Source organism: Octopus sinensis, linkage group LG3, assembly GCF_006345805.1.
Source record: "Octopus sinensis linkage group LG3, ASM634580v1, whole genome shotgun sequence".
NCBI classification, from domain to species: domain Eukaryota; kingdom Metazoa; phylum Mollusca; class Cephalopoda; order Octopoda; family Octopodidae; genus Octopus; species Octopus sinensis.
In genome coordinates this window covers 77,152,012-77,175,541 of record NC_042999.1, presented here as the reverse complement: position 1 = coordinate 77,175,541, position 23,530 = coordinate 77,152,012, and the positions used below count along the sequence as shown (strand labels likewise).

Here is a 23,530-nt window from a genome sequence, read left to right as displayed (position 1 = left end):
GCCATTTCTATCATTCTTTATATTGATATATTTTTTAAAACTGGGAACAAGGAGCCTTTATTTTAGGGGATGGACAAAAATTACGAGTTATATGAGATTGTGGTGCTTTTCTGAAGAATATAATGGAAGTCAATTTCAACAGACATTTGAAATTTTGTGGAGGTCTCAATTCATTAGATTTCATCCCTTGTATTATGACATCCGGGGAAGAAAATATACGAAACAGAATCATTCATTAGTACTTTGATACTTATTTTAGCGACTCAGAGAGAGAGAGAGAGATATGAAAGATAAAGTCAACCCAGGAGGGATTTGAACTCAAAACATAAAGGGGCGTAACTAAATACTGCATAGTATTTAGTCCAGCAATCTGCTGCTTTTGTCACTTTCTAGTGACAATAATAATACCGAAATAGCACCTTTTAAAGAGCAGTTAGTTAGATGCTGGTCAAGATATAAACGTATATGGGACAATCGGACACCGGTCACTTATTTTATTTTGTATGAGGCTTAAATAAACATGGAGTAATGTCGTTTTTTTAAAATCATTATATCAGATGAAGCTCGGAGAGGTGTGAAAAAGGAGAAATAATTAATAATAATGAAATGAGAAAAAGAATAGGGAAGCATGATTAAAATAAATAGATTGAAGTAATTACAGAATGAATTAAAATATATTTTTATAATAAATTAAACTGAAGGAAACGTGGTTAGGTGTTGCTAATTTTAGTGATTGATTGATTGGAAAAACCTTTGATAGCGTCCAGGTCCAGGAAAGATAAATTTACAGGAGAGATAGTTTGATATGTATATTTGTGTGCGTGTGTGTGTGTGTTTGCAGATACACGCTCGCGTAGAAAAAGATGTAGGAATTTATTTAGAAGAGGGGAGTGATGTATAATGAGGAAAAAATAAAAATAAAAATAACAACACATGCACAAAGGCAGGAAAAGATAGAAAAAAGTAAAGTAACGGACGTAGTATGAAGCATGAATAAAAATGATGTGAGAGAGAAGAGAGGGCAGAGAGAAGGGAAAAAAAAATTGTGTTGAGTGCAAGGTCAGCCAATCAGTTGGGAACGGCTTGCCAATGTCGGCACTTACATCGTCTCTGGCAGGACGGCGCCGCCTTACAAGCTAATCTGCCTCTGGTAAGTCGAACGACACCTTTCACATATTTGGACATAGTTGGGTTGTGTGTGAAAAAAATTTTTTTTTATTTGTTTATTATTACTTTTTTTTGGTATCTAAGAGCTTTGAGATAAAAATTGGCCAGGGTCAGTTCAGCCGAAAGACGAGTGAAAACAGATGAAATCTGGACGAGCGATAATTTCACGACTGCATTTTTTTTGTTTTTGTTTTCTTCGGTTTTTCCGGCCCGGAAATGTCTTTCTGGTGTATGTTGTTTCCAGGAATGAGGTGTGTGAGTGGCGTGTGGTATGTGATGGCGTGTGCTGTGGCGACGAACAGACAGAGTGCCGGCAAAGGGCGGCCATTGAGAGAGAGCTACAAGAGAGAGACACACACACACAGAGACCAGATGATATTACAAGATGGCTGATCTATCAATTCACATCGAGCGAGCATGCTTCTGTTTTCCTCTCTCTTCTCTTTCCATCCCCCTTGTGCATAGTTGCAGCTGTCAATTTTTCCAGCCTAAACATCGCATCGTCACCTTACATTCACTGTCCAAGCAATGTTATAATTTCATATTTCCTCATGCCTTCTCCTTCATCATCATCATCACAACAGAGGCGATCGTTTACGAATTTACTTTTAAACTTATTTCTGTTATTGACATATTTCTTCTTTCTATTATTCTATAACTGCCAGATTTTTCTTCTTCTTCCTCTCTTTCTCTTGTATTCAATAATATCCTCATCAAAACATCTTGTAACTCCGATATATATATATTTTTTTCTCCATATATTCCCAACACATCATTCTTCTCCATATTATTCTTAACGTTACGTTTTAGTGTTGTTCTTCCCAGAATTTAGTTTGCCAATCTCTCCAGAGAGACTTTTACGGAAATTTCCCACCGTGATGGCGGAACTTGTAAGACTTCAATCAAAACAAGCAACATTAACAGCAAGGTGATGATGGGTGAGAGCTGGAACCGATTTATTATGTTGGTGGGGCATAGGAAATTTAGTTTCCTACTCTCAATTTCTTAATTACTTTCGTTAAATTAGATTGTCATCTCGACATGTGTTTTTATATTCCTCCTCTTGTTTTTTTCGTGTCATTTCGTTACAATGTCTTGGGGTATTGTTGATCTTTATTTTCGTTTCTTCTGCAAATATTTGCTTCATTAAGAATATTTTCGCTGAAAATCACTTTGATGTTTCTCTTTGGTATTTTTTTTTCTCTTTAGTATCTTAATTAAATGAATTTAAATCATGTCTATAACGTTTTTCTCTAACTGGATCGACTAAATAATATGTCTTACTCCAATCATTCATAAGTCTTAGAACATCGTAAAGCGATTTGTCAAACTTATCTATTTTGCATCCCTATAAAATATATTTCATTCAGTGTTTGAAGTATTAAATAATAATGAATCACGAGAAAAAGAGATATATATTTTTTTCTCCTCAATAAAATTATTAGGACCAAAAGAAGAGGAATAAAATAGAAAGCAAACGTCAAAATATGTTTGAGGAAGAATCTGTGTAAGGTGTCATGTCTGAAGGTTCGGCGAACTGTCGAAAGTAGCTGCATTCATGTCCACTGAAGGAGAAGGAGAGACATTCCTTCCGAAACTGACCCAAACTAATTGTAATCAGTAGTTTCTATTCTCATTCAGATTCTGTCCATTTCATTTAAATACCATTCCTTTTGATTTAGGTTAAAAAAAAAAAATCTTTCAGTCTTTCCAGCCGGAGAAAAGACCGAATGCCAGAGTCGTCTTGTCTTACCAATTCCTTCCTTGTTCGCTTCCTCCAGCCAGACTCCGGACCAAAGTTATGGTCACTTCGGCCGGAATGTCCACTTCTATATATTCTCCTCCCTTTCCCACTACTCTCTTTCTTCCATTCCACTTCTCTGTTCCCTCCCTCTCTATTAATATTTTATGTAGAAATCCTACCATCGTCTAAAGCTGTTATTTCCCCATCTTTCTTACCACTCACGTACATAGACACTATCACACAAACATACTTATTACATATATGTAAATAATATTAAATTTATATTTGCTGAGAACACTAAGAGTTGCTGAAGAACCTAGAGTTTCGGTTAAAAACATTTATCAAACTTATTATAAAGTGTGACTGTGAATAAATATATATATTTCACTCTGTTACACATTTGGTATTGAGTTCTTCATCAAGACAATATTTCAATTGGTTTTAAACACACACCTATATATGATTAGACACCTATACATTCCATTTACACACACGCACACACAGATACATATACACACGCCCATATATAAACATTACTTAAGCATACGCATACATATGTATGTAGGCGTATGTATCTACATATATTTACATACACTGACAAAACTACACTCATTCACACACACACACACTATATATATATATATATACACATACACGTACGCACACGCATTACTTAAGTTTTGGCAAAAACCTGAGGTGGCCAACTCGTTCTTAAATGACAAATTGTTAAATGAAAATAGTTTTTATTTCCTTCAAATTACAGTTCAACAATTATTTACTGATTAAAAACAGTTTTTAACTATTCTGATAAATATATTAATAAAAAATCTTGAATTTACTTAGGTTTTGAGACAAAAACTTAATGTCAGCCTTACCTATGTATTATGAATTGTCCATGCCAGCCAAACCAGTTTATAATAAACATATGATGTATTTTCGAAAATGTTTTAAATGTTATTTCCCCCTCTTACTAAAAAGAGATTCTCATTGTTTTATGCATACATAAAGGCCACACTATCGTTTATCTTTCATTTCTTATCTTTCTATCATTAAATCATATATGTGCAGTTATTTTTTTGTTTTTGCTATTCAAAATATTTATCATTGCGGCCGAATGTGGAATGTTTCTGTGAGAAGATACAAAAGCGCAAAAATTAAAAACACAAAACAAATTAATAGTAATAATGATAATAAATAATGATGAGTTTGCATTATTAGACTATTAAATGAAGTATAGTGTAATCATTGATTTCTTACATAAGCATAACTACATGACTGTGTGTGTGTTGTGTGAATTCCTGACATAAGGAATTATCATTATATATTTGGACTAGTGTCCACATCTCGGTTGTCATATTCGTATTTCATTCCCTGTACCCACTGTTTTCTTCAGCTTTGCTGCATTAGGTTACATACTTGGAATTTCGAACTACACCTGTTATATTAAATCTACAAGACTACAATGTTCTCATTCCATTATCCATACCACAGATATTCTCCTATTATGATTCAAGGATTGAAATCACATCCTGTAACTAAATTACTACACTTGACACTTAATCAATGTTTTTATATACTATCCCAGTAACCTGCAGGGCAATTAGGTAAAGAAAATTAAGAACTTTAAGCATAACTTTTCATGGTTGTAAATTTCACGTTCTTTTTGAATTAAAAGCTCTTGGCTGTATGGTTAAGAACCCTGCTTTGCATCCATATAGTTTCAGGTTCAGTCCCACTGCATGGCACCATGAGCAAGTGTGTTTTACTATACCTCTGAGTTGGCCAATGTCTTGTGAGTGAATTTGATAGATTGAAACTGTGTGGAAGCCTGTTGTGTGTGTGTGTGTGGATGGGTGTGATGATGATGATGATGATATATATCTTTTACTTATTTCAGTCACTAGACTACGGCCATACTGGGGCACCACCTTGAATTGTTTTCTTTTAGTTAAATTAATTGACCCCAATATTTATTTTTTAAGCCTGGTAGTTATTCTATAGGTCACTTTTGCCGAACTGCTAAGTTACAGGGATTTAAACACACCAATGCTGGTTGTCAAGCAGTAATGGGTGACAAACACAGAGAAAAAGATGCCATGATTGACCGCTAACTCCCAAAGTTTTTTTTATTCCCTCTCTGTTTATTTCCTCGTGGGGTCCACCAGGGTTCAGTACTCAGCCCCCTCCTATTTATCATAGTACTCCAGGCAATTACGGAGGAATTCAAGACAGGCTGTCCCTGGGAGCTCCTCTACGCTGACGACCTTGCTCTTATTGCTGAGTCACTATCAGAACTGGAGGAGAAGTTCCAGGTGTGGAAGGAGGGTTTAGAATCAAGGGGCCTTAGAGTCAACCTAGCTAAAACCAAAGTACTAATAAGTAGAAAGGTAGACAATCCACAAATATCTTCAGGAAGATGGCCCTGCTCGATCTGTAGAAAAGGTGTAGGTAGAAACTCTATAAGATGTACCCAGTGTAAGCTATGGACACATAAGAGGTGCAGCAATGTCAAAGGTAGGCTAACTGGGAAGATAGTTTTTGTATGTGGCAGATGCTCGGGAGCATTAACCTCCGAAAATCTGCAGAAAACAACTTCCGTCACTTTCCAGGGGGAAAAACTAGAAGTAGTTGATAGCTTCCGTTATCTAGGTGACCAAGTCAGTAGTGGGGGTGGGTGCGCTGAAAGTGTAACTGCTAGAATAAGAATAGCCTGGGCAAAGTTTAGGGAGCTCTTACCTCTGCTGGTGACTAAAGGCCTCTCGCTCAGAGTAAAAGGCAGACTGTATGATGCGTGTGTACGAACAGCCATGCTACATGGCAGCGAAACATGGGCTGTGACTGCTGAGGACATGCGTAAGCTCGTGAGGAATGAAGCCAGTATGCTCCGATGGATGTGTAATGTCAGTGTACATACTCGACAGAGCGTTAGCACCTTGAGAGAAATGTTGTACCTAAGAAGCATCAGTTGTGGTGTGCAAGAGAGACGATTGCGCTGGTATGGTCATGTGGCGAGAATGGATGAAGATAGGTGTGTGAGAAAGTGCCAATCCCTAGCAGTTGAGGGAACCCGTGGAAGAGGTAGACCCAGGAAAACCTGGGACGAGGTGGTGAAGCACGACCTTCGAACTTTAGGCCTCACTGAGGAAATGACCAGAGACCGAGACCTTTGGAAATATTCTGTACGTGAGAAGACCAGGCAGGACAAGTGAGCCCAGCCCACTTATGAATGCCTTTCCTCCCTTGGACACAAAGACCGGTTGAGGCAAGCGAAGTCGATATAGAACCTCATCCGACGACAGACACCCATCCCAACCCCCCATGCTTGCGAAGACATGTTGGGGCAAGCGAAATCGAAATCGAAACCGAATTGAACCAGCCAGGATCCCTGGCCTGGTGGTACGTAAAAAGCACTATCCGACTCGGGGCCGTGGCACGTAAAATACTCCAATGCGACCGTACGACAGGCACCCATGCCAACCCCCTTTGCTTGTGAAGACATGTTGGGGCAAGCGAAATCGAAATCGAATTGAACCAGCCAGGATCCCTGGTCTGGTGGTACGTAAAGCACTATCCGACTCGTGGCCGTGGCACGTAAAATACTCCAATGCGACCGTACGACAGGCACCCTTGCCAACCCCCTTTGCTTGTGAAGACATGTTGGGGCAAGCGAAATCGAAATCGAATTGAACCAGCCAGTATCCCTGGTCTGGTGGTACGTAAAGCATTATCCGACTCGTGGCCGTGGCACGTAAAATACTCCAATGCGACCGTACGACAGGCACCCTTGCCAACCCCCTTTGCTTGTGAAGACATGTTGGGGCAAGCGAAATCGAAATCGAATTGAACCAGCCAGGATCCCTGGTCTGGTGGTACGTAAAAAGCACTATCCGACTCGTGGCCGATGCCAGCACCGCCTCGACTGGCTTCCGTGCCGGTGGCACATAAAATACACCAATCTGACCGTGGCCGTTGCCAGCCCCGCCTGGCACCTGTGCAGGTGGCACGTAAAAAGCACCCACTACACTCACGGAGTGGTTGGCGTTAGGAAGGGCATCCAGCTGTAGAAACATTGCCAAATTAGACTGGAGCCTGGTGCAGCCTTCTGGCTTCCCAGAACCCCGGTCGAACCGTCCAACCCATGCTAGCATGGAGAACGGACGTTAAATGACGATGATGATGATGATGTTCCTTTGTGTTGAATAGCGTAGGCTCAAAACGTAAAAGACTTTCTCACCTTCCTGAGTGTCGAACTAATACACCTTCTTGTTGTTTATACACCTGTCTTTGTCTTTTGTTTTTCTGTAAATTTCAACGATATATATATATATATATATATATATATATATATATGATGGGCTTCTTTCAGTTTCCGTCTACCAAATCCATTCACAAGGCATTGGTCAGCCCGAGGCTATACTAGACGACACTTACCCAAGGTGCCATGCTGTAGGACTGAACCTGGTACCATGTGGTTGGGAAGCAAGCTTCTTACCTCATAGCCACTCCTGTGCCTATATATATATATATATATATATATATATATGGTCAGGAATGTGGTTGCTTGTGAGTACATGCAATTGAAAAGCTGAAATGTGTCTGGCATTTTTGCTTGGTACTGCTGCAATGAGTTTTCCTCTGATACTTATTGCATTTAATATGCCATCTCAGGACAAATACTGCAGTAACTGACTTATCAATAGTGTGATTACACTAAGTAGGATGTATGTTCATCTCTGTGTTAGGGATAGTGAGCTGCTCTCAAAGACCAGCATATGCAGTGATTCTTTTAAGTTGCTTCATATTTGAATGTTGTTTTCTGTCTAATATCTTCATTTTACTTGACAAATATTGCTGACTTCACTTTTCAGCATAAAGCATAGAACAATTGCATTTATATTTCCATGTACGAAGAGAATAACAAGATATATTTAAATCTGTTTAAAATTCCATAGCATAAAGCTTAAACATTGTTGTTTCCCTACTCTGAATTAATCTTAGCTTTTCTAATACACACTGTATGGTACACCCTTCTACTTACACACACACACACACATATACATATATATATATATATATATATATATATATATATATATATATATATATATATATATATAGCGCCTAATAATAATAATACTGTAATTGTTCCACATGTTGTTGTTTTTTCTGTTTTCCCGTTTGGATTAACCTTATATATATATATATATATATATATATATATGAGTTTGGGCAGCCATGACTGTGAATATGGAGTTTGCCACACGGTTTCGGATTCTGTCTCACCCCATGGAATGTTTTCTACTTGTAGCATCAGACTGATCAATGCCTTGTAAGTGAAATTGGTAAGAGAAAAACTGTATGGAAACTTATCTTGTGTATGTGTAAATGTTCTCCACTTTCAAGTGGCAGTCTGAGCAAAATGAAAATATCATACTTATATTCTCTATTAGCAGTACACCTCAGTTGCTCTACACTTTTGAAGACCTGTGGAATAATAAAAAACAAGACATTAACTGAAAAACAAGTAAAAGTTGGTGATAGGAGGGGCATTTAGCTGTAAAATTCTGCCCTAAGTCTCTGTCCAACTCTTTGTGTTTGGATGTGTGTGTTTTCCACTTCCTTCTTTCACTCATCTTCCCATTCACTTCAGTCATCTTATCTCTCTGTCTTTCATACATCTTATCTTTTATGAATGGCTGTCCTTCATACACCGCCGTCATTATCATGTTTCATTTGCTTTCCACTCTGGTTTGGGTTGGGTGCTTTGTCAAGATCCAATGGATTGCAAGATCTGTCTTGCTTTAGTATCTCAATTTTGGCATGAGTTCTACGGCTGGATGCTCTTCCTAACTTCAACCACTTTGCAGAGTGTACTGGGTACTTTTTTGTGTCATCTACACTATTGAAGTATCCTTGTAACTTGCAAGTGTAAAAAAGGCCCCTTGAGTGAGAGAATTGGAGACAGAGAGGTAGCTTTATATGAGTTGTTGAGAGATCAAATTATAATAAGAAGAGCAGGATCAGGTCTACTGTTGTGGAGTAGATTCATGGATATGTTGCAATATACATGGGTGAAGGTGGCTGTATTACCAGAAAGAGAAGTAAATATGGTGATAATAAGATGTTAGAGTGTACCTTCAGGGTGACATGTCCTTCTTGTATTTGTCAGTCTGAGGATAGACTTCCTGTATTACCTGGCTGATTATGTGGGTGACTAGCTAGAGACTAGCTCACATAATCAACCTACTTCATGGGATATTTTCAGCATCTCAGCAACAAACTACTCACATCAGTTATTAGCTGTTGAGACACTACATCCTTCAAAACTTCCATGCTTCTGGAAATTCACCAACACTATACCTGATGCCCCTAACCCCTGTTTTCTTTTCTTTTTGGAAGACTTATTCACTGTTCAGTTCCTGTGCATATTCTATGTACTGTTCATGCAGTTTTGGTTACTTCGTTTTTCTGATGAGTTGTAGTGTACCTGAGTGCTGTACACAATAAGTTCATTATTATTATACCTGATGGGCCAGTTGCTTTCTCTGCCTTCATACCTTTAACCACTTCAATGAGTGTTACATTTGGGTGCTGTTGTGGGGTTGTCCCACATGTTCTCCACATTCACTTTCTACAATCATCCTCTCCAGAAAGTCTTTTATCTCTGTCTCTGCTGAGTGATAGATTCTTCACCAGGGAAGGCCTTAGTATTTATGATCATCTGTCTATCATATTTTCTGGGAAGAATGAAGGCTATCTAGTTTGTATGTTTACTTGTATGGAAGATAATCAGGTGGCTGGCTGGATTTGTGATATTCATGCTGTAGATGGTTAGTTCATTTGTGTCAAAACATTACAGAAGCCTTGATTCTTCTTCATTCCTACAACCATATCCATCCATGACATCAGTCAATAAAATAATGTCACTATCAATTGTTCTTAAGTTGGTTTGCAATAGGGCCCTTTGCTCATCTCTTAGTTCAGTAATATACTGGAATGGATTTATTTGGCTATAATACCTTAAACGCTGAAAGAATTGATGGAGCATCAATTTAAATGCTTCACTGTATAGATAGAATAAATAAAGAACTAGAATTGATTTTAACTCTACAAATTTGCGCCCTCTGCTTATATGAGAAATTATGTTTGTTGTTATGGGTTGGCAGAATCAATAGAGTCAGATAAAATGCCTAAATGCTTTGTTGCTCTGAGTTCAAAACCCAATAGGACTGACTTTACCTTTAATTATTTTTTTTTCAGTGTTGATAAAATAAATACCAGTTAATATAATTCACTCTGTCCTTACGCCTATAACAGGTGGGTTCTCACCCATATATGAATGGGTAATCAGATTTGCTTTTTGGGTCTTTTTAAATTCTATATATTTTAAGTTATGTCATATTTTTTACATGTTTCCATATCTATTGTATATCATTCCTGACTCTTCCTTCAGTTTATATAACTTTTTCTCTATCCCTCTCTTCGATTTATTGTCTCAATGAGCTATTGGTGGTAAATAAGGGAGATAAAATTATTGGCAAAAATTATAAAATGGTTAGAATGGTTAGCATTTTATTTGTCTTTATGTTCTGAGTTCAAATTCCATTAAGGTCAACATTGCTTTTCATTCTTTTGGGGGTCAATAAAATAAGTACCAGTTGAACACTGGTCAATTTAATTGACTTATCCCTCCCGCCAAATTTGAGGCCTTGTGCATATGGTAGAAAGAGTTATTATAATTCTGTTGCTCTTCACTACCCCACATCACCCCCTTTTCTGCACTATCACTCATCTTCTTTTCCCTACCTCCCCTAACCCCTCAATACTACTTAATTTCTACAGAACTCCCCATCTCTTCCTTCTTCCTTGTCTTATTATTCCCCTCTCTCCCATTCCATTTCTTTAATCATTTTTCACTCTCCCATACATTCTTGATACTTCTTACCCACCTACACCTCCTGTTCTGTCACCTTTAATTTCTACTTACCTAGTATCTTGAGGGTATGCCCTGACTCCTCATCCACTATCTTTATATCTTTTCAGTTCCATCTCAATCACTCTGACCCTCTTCAATAATTTGAGTAACCATATTGCTCATCCATAGTAAGAAACCTGTTCTATTTTGCACCCCCCCCATCACTTTAATCTCTCATCCCATAGCATAAGGATACCTCTCTCTCTCTACTTTAGTCACACTCAGTTGCAGGTGATTTTAATCTTGCAGGCTAACGGTGGCCTCAGTACTGATGGTGTTTTGAAAAAAAAACACCCCATACATGCTATAAAGTGATTGGTACTAAGAAGGGCATCCAGCTGTAGAAACTGTACCTCAGCAGACATTGGAATCCAAAGGAGCCTTTGGACTCATCAGATCCTGTCAAACTGTCTGCCCCATGCCAATATTGAACATAGACATTAAATGATGAGGATGTGTGTGTGTGGAATACTCAGCTGCTTACATGCTTATTCAGTGAGCAGATAATTATACAACTGAATATTTGTCGTTGAAGCCAGCAGAAACCCAGTTATTTTCCCTTGTTATTATTTCTGTTGATATATCTATCAACAGAAACTGATGTCTCCTTTTTCTTTCTTGTTTCTTTCTTTCTTCTTCTTCTTTTTTTTTGGTTTCTTCATTCAATTTGACTATTTAAAAAAAAAACCCCATTATTCTGCAGAATGTAATTTTAGTGTTTGAACAAAGTGCTGTGGTAGTATGGTGGACAGTGGAAGCCAAGGTTAGTTCGCATGTGTTAGTAGCAGTCAGGGATCAGGTTATTGTCATGTTTCCCACCTCTAAGCTTCACTTTTCCCAACTCACTTCCAATGCTTCCCACTCTCTCTCTCTCTCTCTCTCTCTTTCTCCCTCTTTCTCTCCATAATCATTGCTACATCCTTCACAAAAGTTAGCCAGTTTTTTGTGTTTTTTTTCAAATGGCATGCTATCCTTTTTTGCCAGTACTCTCTTTCCCTCTCCCTCCGTGCTTGAGAAAGCAGTAGTAGCAGTATTTCCTGGAGCCTTTCTCTTTTAGGTCTTCTTTCCCTATAAAGTAGTAAAGTAGTAATTCCAGGAATCCACCACACCTACCCTCTTCTCTTGACTGGTGGTGGTGTAGGTGGCTGTATTTTTACAGTTGCCTTTACATAAAACCTTTCTACTTAATATTTATGATGTAACTTGCCTCTACTCAGAATGGAGCTGAGTGCAGGTTGCTTTTCAAATGAAAATAGCTTTTATTTAACTTCTTTTTTTTTTTCCTTCTTTAACATTATTTAAAAACTATTTGCTTCATTTATTTTGGCTGTAAAGCTTGACATCTCGCCCTCTCTCTTGCAACATTTTATTATATAATATTCCAAATAAAGTTAATGTATGACATGGAGGAAATTAATAAATGTTATTGCTAGGCATATTGTACATGCACAAGGCAAAGCCCCTCACCCAACAATCAATGATATATCAGTGTTATTAATAGTAATTTTCAGTGATGATGATGATGATAATGGTAATAATAATAATTGGTTCTAATGTAGGCAGAAGGCCTGAAACTTGGGGGAGGGGTTTAGTCAATTACATCGACTCCAGTATGTGACTGGTACTTTATTTTACTGACCCCGAAAGGATGAAAGGCAAAGTAGACCTCAATGGCATTTGAACTCAGAACATAAAGATCTGGAAGAAATGCTGCTAAGCATTTTGTCTGATGTGCTAACAATTTTGCCAGCTTGCCACCTTTGTTATAATAATGATAATAATAATCCTTTCTACTAAAAGCACAAGGCCTGAAATTTGGGAAGGCGACTAGTCAATTACATTGACCGCAGTGTTACACTGGTACTTATTTCATTGACCCTGAAAGGATGAAAGGCAAAATTGACCTCAGCAGAATTTGAACTCTGAACGTAAAGACGGATAAAATGCCGCTAAGCATTTCATCTGGTGTGCTAATGATTCTGCCAGCTCGCTGCCATAATGATAATAATAATAATAATAATAATAATAGTGATGATGATGATTTTAAATTTTTGTTTCAAGTCCAGCAATTTTGGGTGAGTGGGTAAGTCAGTAACATTGACCCCAGTGCTTGACTGGTACTAATGAAAGGATGAAAAGCAAAGTTGACCTCAGTGGAATTAGAACTTGGGACATCAAGACAGATGTAATGTTACAAAGCGTTTTACCTGGTATGCTAATGATTCTGCCAGCTTGCCAATCTCCTCCTCCTTTAGGCACAAGTCCTGAAATTTCATAGGGAGGGGTTAGTTGATATTTCTTCTACAGGCATGAGTCCAGGAATTTCATAAGGAGGGGCTAGTTGATTACATCAACTCCAGTATTCTACTGGTACTTATTTTTTTGACCCTGAAAGGATGAAAGGCAAAGTCGACTTCAGTTGCATGTGGACTCACAACATGAAGATAGACAAAGTGCAGCCCAACATTTTACTTGGTGTACTGATGATTCTGTCAGCTCACTATCTTAATAATAATAATGTTGATGATGATAACCGCTTACATCAAAAAGCCAGAAATATTTGGGTAAAGGGACCCTGAAAAGATGAAGGGCAGAATCGATTTTAGTGGAATTTGAACTCAGAAAGTAAAAAGCCAGTAGTAATGTTGGTGAGCATTTTGCCTGTGTCTCTAATGGTTTGCAAGCTTACCACCTTGATAACAAAAATTCTACTTCAGGTACAAGGCTTGAAATTACGGGGAAAGGGGCCTACTCAGTTACATCTATCCCAGTATTCAGTACTTATTTTATCGATCCCAAAGAGATAAAAAGCAAGTCAACTTCTGCAGAATTTGAACTCGGAACCAAAGCATAAGTGAAATGCTGCTAAGCATTTTGTCTGACATGCTAACAATTCTGTCAGTTCACTGCCTTAGCAACAACAACAACAACAATGATATTTTTATCAGTGCTGTTAAAAATAATTAATTTCTCAGTAAGATTTTCTTTCTATTAGTTTCCTTACCCATTTATTTTTTATTAGATCCTTTTTGTTTTCTTATTTTTGTTCAAATTTTCAAATGAAATTAAAAGTCCTTTTTCACCATTACTAATAAATTAATCGTATGGTTGCCTGTAAAACCATGCTGTAACATCACTGAATTTTTATGTTAGCACAGGGAGATGGATTTTAGTTGGAGTACTGTTTTGTATTGCATTCTTTATGGCCGACCTTTTTTTTGTAAAGTAGAAGTGGACCTTTGTATGCTGGCAACTGTAAAAATAGGCTATGGTAAAGTTTGAACTGGGTAATTGTGTTTGTGTATGTTAGTGTGTGTGTATGTATGTGCTTATGTCCATACATAAATACATACATATGTGTGTGTTGTTGCATGTGTGTGTGTGCTTATGTCCGTGTATACATATATATATATGTGTGTGTGTGTCTGTGTGTGTTTCTGTGTATACATGTGTACATATGTGTGTGTGTTTGAAAATATGACTATAATGTAATTTTAAGTTACCTCTTTATGTTTTCCTAACTTTCAGATTTTTCTTCTTATTTTTATCATGGGTTCTATGTCAGTTGTGTGTATTATAATGTAATTCAAAGTAGCTTTTAAAAGTGTTGACAGAATAGGCCTATAGTGCATGTGTGGGTTGGGGGAGGAGGAGGATGGTTAGAGCTGGAGCTATGGGGAGGATTGCTATATTGGAAGTCCTGTCAACTCATGACAGCATGGGGAAATGGACAATAAAACCAGTTATAGTGATAATTTTATTTGTGTCAGTATTTTCAGTATTAATTTCGTTAATTTCTTGTTTCAAGTCTGGTTTGGTGCTTTTTTTTCTCATCACTTTGGAAACCACTTTAAATGTGAAGTGATGGTGACTAAATCTTGGTGTTGTATAAATATTATAGCTATAACAATGATGTTGCTGGCTCTACACAATGTTATTGAAAGGTTTTGTTTGTTACACTTTGTCTTATAACCTTCTGATCCATCCATCTTCTCTGAACCACTGTTCCTGAGAGGCTCATAGGTGTAGAGTCTTCAGACACCTCTTCTTAGGATCCTATCAGAAGCAACAGTCATTAGACTTTCTGGCTGCATTCCAAACTGAGACAATGAATATTATCCAAGCATTTGTTCTTGGTCTACTCCTAGGTCTCCTGTTGGTTGGCTCAGCTTGAAGAATCTGTGTTGTGAGGCTTTCCTGTAACATCCTAATCACATGTCTGTTGTACTGAAGCTGTGACCCCTCAAAGCAGAGAAGTAGAGTCTCTCCAGGTCAAGTCTCTGATCTCTGAGCTATGCTCTCTGTTGAGTAATGTTACTCTAATGATCCTTTGGAGGAATCCCACTTTGGCTGCTTGTATTTGCGATCATACTCTTTCAGTTATTACCCAGCATCCTTGGCCATGGATGAGGCTATGCTTGAAAACTGAACTGAAGGTTGTGAGTTTGACTTTTTCATTAATCTCTCCTCTTCTGAGGATTGAATACTGGGGTTGGCACATTACTGTGCCACCATCTGAAATTCTAGTATTTGGTTTAGCCTCCGGCATCCCATCGCTTGTGAATACAGCCCCAAGATACTTAAACTTCCTCACTTGTCTCAGTGAAGTTCTGCTAACATGTAGAGAGCACTAGGGTAACTTTCTTGAGAGGACCAATATGTCAGCCTTCACAACACTAATTCTCATGTTCCAAGTACAGAAAATGGCATTACAGTCAACATATATGTTTATTTTCTGTTTAACAAAATACTATGGTAATTAATGTAATATATGAATTGGTTTGTCCATCTGACATTTGTCAGCATCATACTCAATATATAGATGTTATAAAGGTGGTTGACACTCTCTACTAACTGTGTGTTATACATAATATACACATACTATTTATTTAACCATTATCCAAGGAAAAAAAGTCCCGCAAAAAACTGGATAGATATAAGCACTTTAGAAAACAGCACTGATATTGAGACGAACATTACAGAAGCTCTCTTCAGTCTAGGAAAGAAGTTGGAAATCAACAAGTAGCAGCCTTGTTTTGAGATTAAGAATATCCCTTAAGGTTTTTCAGGTGGCTACATCCATGCCTGTGCTTCAGAAACTTTTTCAAACCCAAGCTTTTCTTCATAGCTCCATAAACTTAACTTTGATTTTATGTATCAGCTCATAGGTTCACTACAATTGTCATCATCAGTGCTTTAACATTTGTTTTTCTTACTGCTATGTAGTGTTGCAGCAATTGGTTGACAATGCCATACCTCCTAAATCTTACACTATACAAGCACAAACTTATAGGGCAACGTTTATGTAGTTGCATGACCACAGGTCCAGGCATAGCTGTGTGGTTAAGAAGCTTGCTTTGCAGCCATGTGATTTCAGGTTTAGTTCAGGTATGTGGAACCTTGGGCAGGTGTCTTCTAGTAAAGCTGCAAGCTGACCTTGGTAATGAATTTGGTTGACAGAAACTGTGTGAAATTATGAAGATGGCGAGCTGGCAGAAACGTTAGCATGCCGGGCAAAATGCTTAGCGGTATTTCGTCTGCCGCTACGTTCTGAGTTCAAATTCTGCTGAGGTTGACTTTGCCTTTCATCCTTTCGGGGTCGATTAAATAAGTACTAGTTACGCACTGGGTTGATATAATCGACTTAATCCCTTTGTCTGTCCTTGTTTGTCCCCTCTGTGTGTAGCCCCTTGTGGGCAGTAAAGAAATAAGAATCTATGTGGGAGCTTATCATAAATTATATATATATATATATATATATATATATATATATATATATATATAATAATCCTTAAAAATGTTTTTGCTGTACACAAGAAGATTCATCCTCCACAGCAGAAGTGTTAAGGCTACATCCCCTCAGGAAGAGGATTGACCTGCAAGAGTCCTTTGTCAGTGCCACATAAGCACTCGTGCTGGTGCCATGTAAAAGCACTCATGCTGGTGGCACATTAGAAATACTCAGCACATACTATAAAGTGATTGCCAATAGAAAGGGCATCCATTTGTAGAAACCAAGGCAATTCAGACTGGAACCTGGTGCAGCTTCCCTGCTATTCAGCAAAAGAAATTGATAGAATAAGTGCCAGACTTGAAAGAAAGTAAGTACTAGGGTTAATTTGTGTGAATAAAACCCTATAAGGTGGTGCCACAGCATAGCTGCAGTCCAGTGACTGAAACAAATAAAAGATAGAAGTGCTAAAAAAAAAAAGAGATGGACACAATGAATGATATAATTTGTCTGAAGAAAGACTGGATAGTTATAACTGGAATGCTTTTGATCATAGGCTTGCTCAATCAGAGTTGGCTGGAGGTTAAACAATATAAACTACTAATAGTTAGGTGGATTTACTCATGTTGATTTTACATCATTTTATCAGTGAGTTCTAGCATCCAGAGATCTGATCGTGCCACTTCTTCTCCCTCATCATTTTGATAAGAAAACAATGAGAAATTAGTCTTGTGAGGTATTATTATTCTTTTCTACTTTAGGCACAAGGCCCGAAATTTTTGGGGAGGGGGCCAGTTGATTAGATCGATCCCAGTATTTAATTTGTCGACCATGGCGGAATTTGAACTCAGAATGTAAAGACAGACGAAATACTGCTAAGCATTTTACCTGGCATGCTAACGTTTCTTATTTCTTTATTGCCCACAAGGGGCTAAACATAGAGGGGACAAACAAGGACAGACAAAGGGATTAAGTTGATTACATTGATCCCAGTGCGTAACTGGTACTTAATTTATCGACCCCGAAAGTATGAAAGGCAAAGTCGACCTCGGCGGAATTGGAACTCAGAATGTAAAGACAGACGAAATACTGCTAAGCATTTCGTCCGGTATGCTAAAGTTTCTGCCAGCTTGCCAACTTCGTGCTGGTGCCATGTAAAAGCACTCATGCTGGTGGCACATTAGAAATACCCAGCACATACAGTAAAATGGTTGCCATTAGAAAGGGCATCCAGCTGTAGAAACCAAGGCAATTAAGACTGGAACCTGGTGCAGCTTCCCTGCTATTTGCTGCCTTGTGAGGTATTATTATTGTAAAGCTGGTGAGCTGGCAGGACTGTTAGGATGCCAAGCAAAATGCTTAGCAGTATTTTGTCCATCTTTACGTTCTGAGTTCAAATTCTGCCTAAGTTGACTTTGCCCTTCATCCTTTTGGGATCAAAAAATAAGTACCAATGAAACACTGGGGTTGATGTTATCGACTAGTCTCCTCCCCACAAATTTCAGGCCTTGTGCATATAGTAGAAAGGATTATCATTATTATTATAGAAATAAAGCATAACATAGTCTCTCTTATTATTCTTAAAAAAACCTATTCATTACTGTATCCAAAATATATTACCATCAAATTCTATTAATAAATTACCAATTCTCACCTTTTATTGCATATTTCTGTCACTTGAGTTAATTGTATGTGTGTTTGTGTGTTATGGCGCATGGCTAGTGGTTAGGGTGTTGGACTCAAGATTGTAAGATTGTGGTTTTGATTTCTGAACCTGACAATGTGTTGTGTTCTTGAGCAAAGCACTTCATTAGGCATTGCTCCAGTCCACTCAGCTGATGAAAATGAGAAAGCTTGCAATGGGCTGGTGTCCTGCCCAGGGAAGAATATATACACCAGAGAAACTGGGAAACTGGTTCTATGCTCTTTCCAGAGTAATGTGGACTAACCCATATATAAAGTTCCTGGCTTTAAGAGTATCATGAAAGACCTTCCAAGTTCTTTTACAGGGCATAGAAAAACTGAAAGACCACTGGAATAAGTGTGTGAATCTGAGAGGGGAATATGTTAAATAAAATCGTAATTAACTGATCCTCCTGAATTTTCTTTTACCCAAAGCTAGGAACTTTTCAGCACCCCCTTGTATATATGTATGTGTGTGTGTGTGTGTGTGTATATATATATATAGGTTATAAAATGAGATAGGGGTTGAAAATTCAACCCACCATGGGATAATATATATCCAATATACTGCCAGATAGGTACCCAACAAGATTAATACATAGATGTTAAAAATTGTCAAACAATCAGTTCATCTATTGTATTATATGGGTAAAGGTAATAATATTACCGTAAATTAATACTACAAAATTAGAGAATGGAGAAACATACTTAAATCAATAAAACATCAACTATCCGATGATACCCAATCAATACTTTAATACACCATTACATATGAGTAAAGGCATTATATAAAATGAGATATACAGTAATAGTAAAAAGATAAAGAGATATAAGTAAAAAATTTTCAAATATAATATGCAATTAAATCAAAACTGACAGCTGTTTCGGCAGTGAGGGCAGTCATACCTCATTTAACCTCTAAGCCATAAAGGCAGGTATAAATGAGGCATTAACAAGGATGCCCCACGGCCTCTTCAGAGAATTAAATTAACTTTGTTATAATTGTGAAAAATATAATATAACCATATACATATAAATATAAAAATATAAAAATGTAAAATATAAAAAATATAAAAACTTATACATCATAATGCTACACTTATATAATATAATACTTATTGGTACAATAAAGGAAGGTAAACAGAACAAAATAAAACAAAATATATATCAGTGTATATACTAATATTAATAAGTACCGATATTATACATATTTGGCTAATAGTTTTTTTTAAAAAAAACTAACACATAGGGAGATGAAAAATAATAATTAAAACCATGGTTCAGTTCATAAAATTCTAAAGCTATGAAAGTTAATAAAAATTACTATTAATATTAATAATAATAATAATAATAAAAATAATAATAATAATAATAGATACAGTTAAGTTAGCACCAAGTCCATCCTTTCAAGATCGAAATAACTATCATAACTTTCATAGCTTTAGAATTTTATGAACTGAACCATGGTTTTAATTATTATTTTTCATCTCCCTATGTGTTAGTTTTTTTTAAAAAAACTATTAGCCAAATATGTATAATATCGGTACTTATTAATATTAGTATATACACTGATATATATTTTGTTTTATTTTGTTCTGTTTACCTTCCTTTATTGTACCAATAAGTATTATATTATATAAGTGTAGCATTATGATGTATAAGTTTTTATATTTTTTATATTTTACATTTTTATATTTTTATATTTATATGTATATGGTTATATTATATTTTTCACAATTATAACAAATTTAATTTAATTCTCTGAAGAGGCCGTGGGCATCCTTGTTAATGCCTCATTTATACCTGCCTTTATGGCTTAGAGGTTAAATGAGGTATGACTGCCCTCACTGCCGAAACAGCTGTCAGTTTTGATTTAATTGCATATTATATTTGAAAATTTTTTACTTATATCTCTTTATCTTTTTACTATTACTGTATATCTCATTTTATATAATGCCTTTACTCATATGTAATGGTGTATTAAAGTATTGATTGGGTATCATCGGATAGTTGATGTTTTATTGATTTAAGTATGTTTCTCCATTCTCTAATTTTGTAGTTATATATATATATATATATATATATACATACATTTATGTATTAAAGATATACTGACTGGATTGTCATGACTGGAATGTCTTTGTTTTATTTCATTGTGCACAGGTATGACTTTGTGGTTAAGGAATTCACTTTGCAATTATGTTGTCTCAGGCTCAGTCAGCCTTTGTGGCACATTTTTTCTACTACAGTCTCAGGTCAACCAGTGCCTAGTGAGTGGAATTGACAGTGAATCTGTATGGTAGCCTGTCATAGCTTTATTTATTCATTTTTGATTAGAAGTGCACAAAGTAGCATTGATTGAAACACAGGTGTGCACATTTGTGTATAACTCATTCATGCACACTTGGATGTGGAAAGACCTTTGCTGTTAGAAATTGTCTCAGGAGAAAAATTCTCCATATAAATTCTCTGCATAATGATGCAGAAATGCATGCTGATGACATTTTTCATAGCTTAGTAATGTGTTTTCGTATATATTGTCTATAAGGAAAATCTTCCTTTATAGATAATTTCTGCAGCAAGTGTCTTTCTATGTTTGAGTGAACATGAATGTGCTAAACATAACTGTACACATCTATATTTTAACCAGCACTGCTTCATGTGCCTTGAGTTAATTGTACTTTGTGCACATCAGTAAATGTACTATTTGCTGTTTAAATATAAGAACTGCTGTTCTTAGTGGGCTATGAGCAATAAATTAGGTGCCCATAGCTGATGAAACTTAATAACACAAAACCACATTTGTCCTTCAGTCCAATGATGTCATTCATATCCTAGCAGTCTTTCTTTCTTGGGGCAAATTCTGCACATAAGTGTACCTATGCACACACCTATGTTGTTTGCTTTTGCTTTTATTTTTCAATGCTAGCATGGAATAGACAAATGTATTATTGAAGCATTGATTCATAGCTGGATACCATTCTTGTCATTAACCCTTACTTGTTTTTCAAGTATGTGATATATTATTCCACACATCTTTGAAGGCTCAAAGCCAGTGAATAATTCAACAGGGTAAATCACCACCCAGGTCTTTGTGATTTTTGGAGAAGCATGAATGTAAATAAACACGCAAACACCCATATGTGCATGCACACACACATGCGTGCACGCACGCACACACACACACACAATGGGTTTCTTTCAGTTTCCATCTACCAAATCTACTCACAAGGCTTTGGTTGGCCCTGGACTATAGTGGAAAACACATGCCCAAGGCACCACACAGTGCGACTGAACTCAGAACAACTTGATAGGTCAACAAGTCTCTTAACTATACATCAAGACAGTGTGTGTGTGGTGTGTGTGTGTGTGTGTTGAGTGAGTGAGTGAATGTTGTCATTTTCACTTCTTTGCATGAGACTAAGCTGAAACAACAGTGTCATGTCATATTTGCATTCCTTGTGAGCAATACATCCCAAAGCTCAGTAGAATAAAAAAGTTCCTTGTTTGGAAAACAGTTAAGAGTTAGTAACAAGAAGAGCAAGTGGGTGTAAAATCTTGTCTCAAATATGTACATATCCAACCTATGCCAGCTTGGAAGATGACTCATAATGAATGAATGAAGAGAATAAATGATTCAAATTCAAATAATTAGCCAACAAATGAGTGCTTTATTTCTCAGGCAATGTTGGATATCCTTTTAGTATTAGTATAATACTGGTACTTATTTTATTGAGCTCAGCTTTAAAGACCAACACTTTTTTAACTTCTTATTTCACAAATTTTGTATATTTTTGTCCTAACATTCTGTTTTCTATTTTTACTGTTACAGGTGTATTGACCACCAGTTTGTATGTGGGCATGCTGCTTTGTAATAGGGGTTTCAATGTGGCTAGTTCTCCCATAGGGACCAGCTACATATACAGCATAGGTAAGACATAATCACATATATTTTATATTTAGTTAAAGTTAATTTATTTTCCTTCTCTCTCTCTTAGACTTATTTGACATTTCTAATATTTTTGACATTGTTAGTATCATTGTTATCATAATTTTCATCTATAGCTAATCGAAATTATTTCCCTTTTTATGCTGCTGCCATTATTATTATTGTCTTTAAGTTGGTGATATGGCATAATTGTTAGCATACTGGATGAAGTGCCTAGTGATATTTCACCTGTTGCTATGTTCTGAGTTCAAATTCTGCCAAGGTTGACTTTGCCTTTCATCCTTTCAGGATCAATAAATTAAGTACTGGTGAAATACTGGGGGCAATGTAACTGAGTCATCCCTTCCCCCAAAATGTTAAAATTTGAAACCATTATTATTATTGTCATGTTTTTCTAGGCTGTGTCTTGTTGGTTCTGTCTACCTTATTCAAAATTCTGTTGTTTGAATATGTGTATCCTTCAGTCAGCAATGCTTTAAGAATGAGAGCCCTTTACTTTTCTTATTTCAAATCCTTACATCCTTCAGATTTCAATAAATCATTGCCTAGTATAATACTGTTGTTAGTTAAATCAAATTCACCTTCCTCAATGCTTTGTGGGTCCATGCAAATTTAAAACTTCTATTGAGAATATAAGTCAGCATTAATCAGTATGAGTTTGATGGTTCCATGCTCCATCATTTGTAGTGTTCATGCCCAAAATATTTAACTTATCACAGATCCAGTCAACTTGTTTGCAAATAGATTACTGCATATCCATCAGGCATTTGCCGTATTCTGAACGCCTTACTTCCCTGGGTATGGATACTTTGAAACTCCGTCTGGCAGCTGACTTGGCAGACACCCATAAAATTATTAACCATCTTACTAACAATAACTCTGAGCACCTTTTCAAACTCCACCTGTCTAACACCTGTGGACGTGTTTACAAAGTCAGAAAACAGCATAGCTCCCATGATTTTCGGAAACATTTTTTCACGCTAAGAGTTGCTGAAGCATAGAACAAACTGCCGGCATCAGTTGTTAGTTGTCGGAGCACTGCATCCTTGAAAACTTCCATGCTTCCTGAGATTCGCCAACACTACACTTGATTTTCTCCCCTCCATACACGTGCAAGCATGTATCTGACTCATACACTGTTCGCTTTCCAGACATTTGTACATTACTGCATATGCTTTATACGCACTTTTGACAAATTGTGGTGCACCTGAGCACTGTATACAATAATTTCATTATTATTATATAAGTGCAAGTTACTGCTGTAAGGAGTGGAAATACTGG

General features: G+C 36.7%; 1 protein-coding gene across 2 annotated transcripts in view; it reads left to right on the top strand.

Moving 5' to 3' along the window:
- Positions 1–709: 709 nt before the first annotated feature.
- Positions 710–23,530, top strand: part of LOC115209250 — a 39,977-nt gene continuing 17,156 nt past the window's right edge. Inside the window, exons 1-2 of one of the 2 annotated variants that reach the window (XM_029777538.2) lie at positions 710–1,150; positions 22,133–22,231. The gene's annotated coding sequence lies outside the window, so the exon portion shown is untranslated. Of the gene's footprint in view, positions 1,151–1,899; positions 2,096–22,132; positions 22,232–23,530 lie in introns of those variants that run through there. The other variant, XM_036501092.1, reaches the window with a different exon arrangement.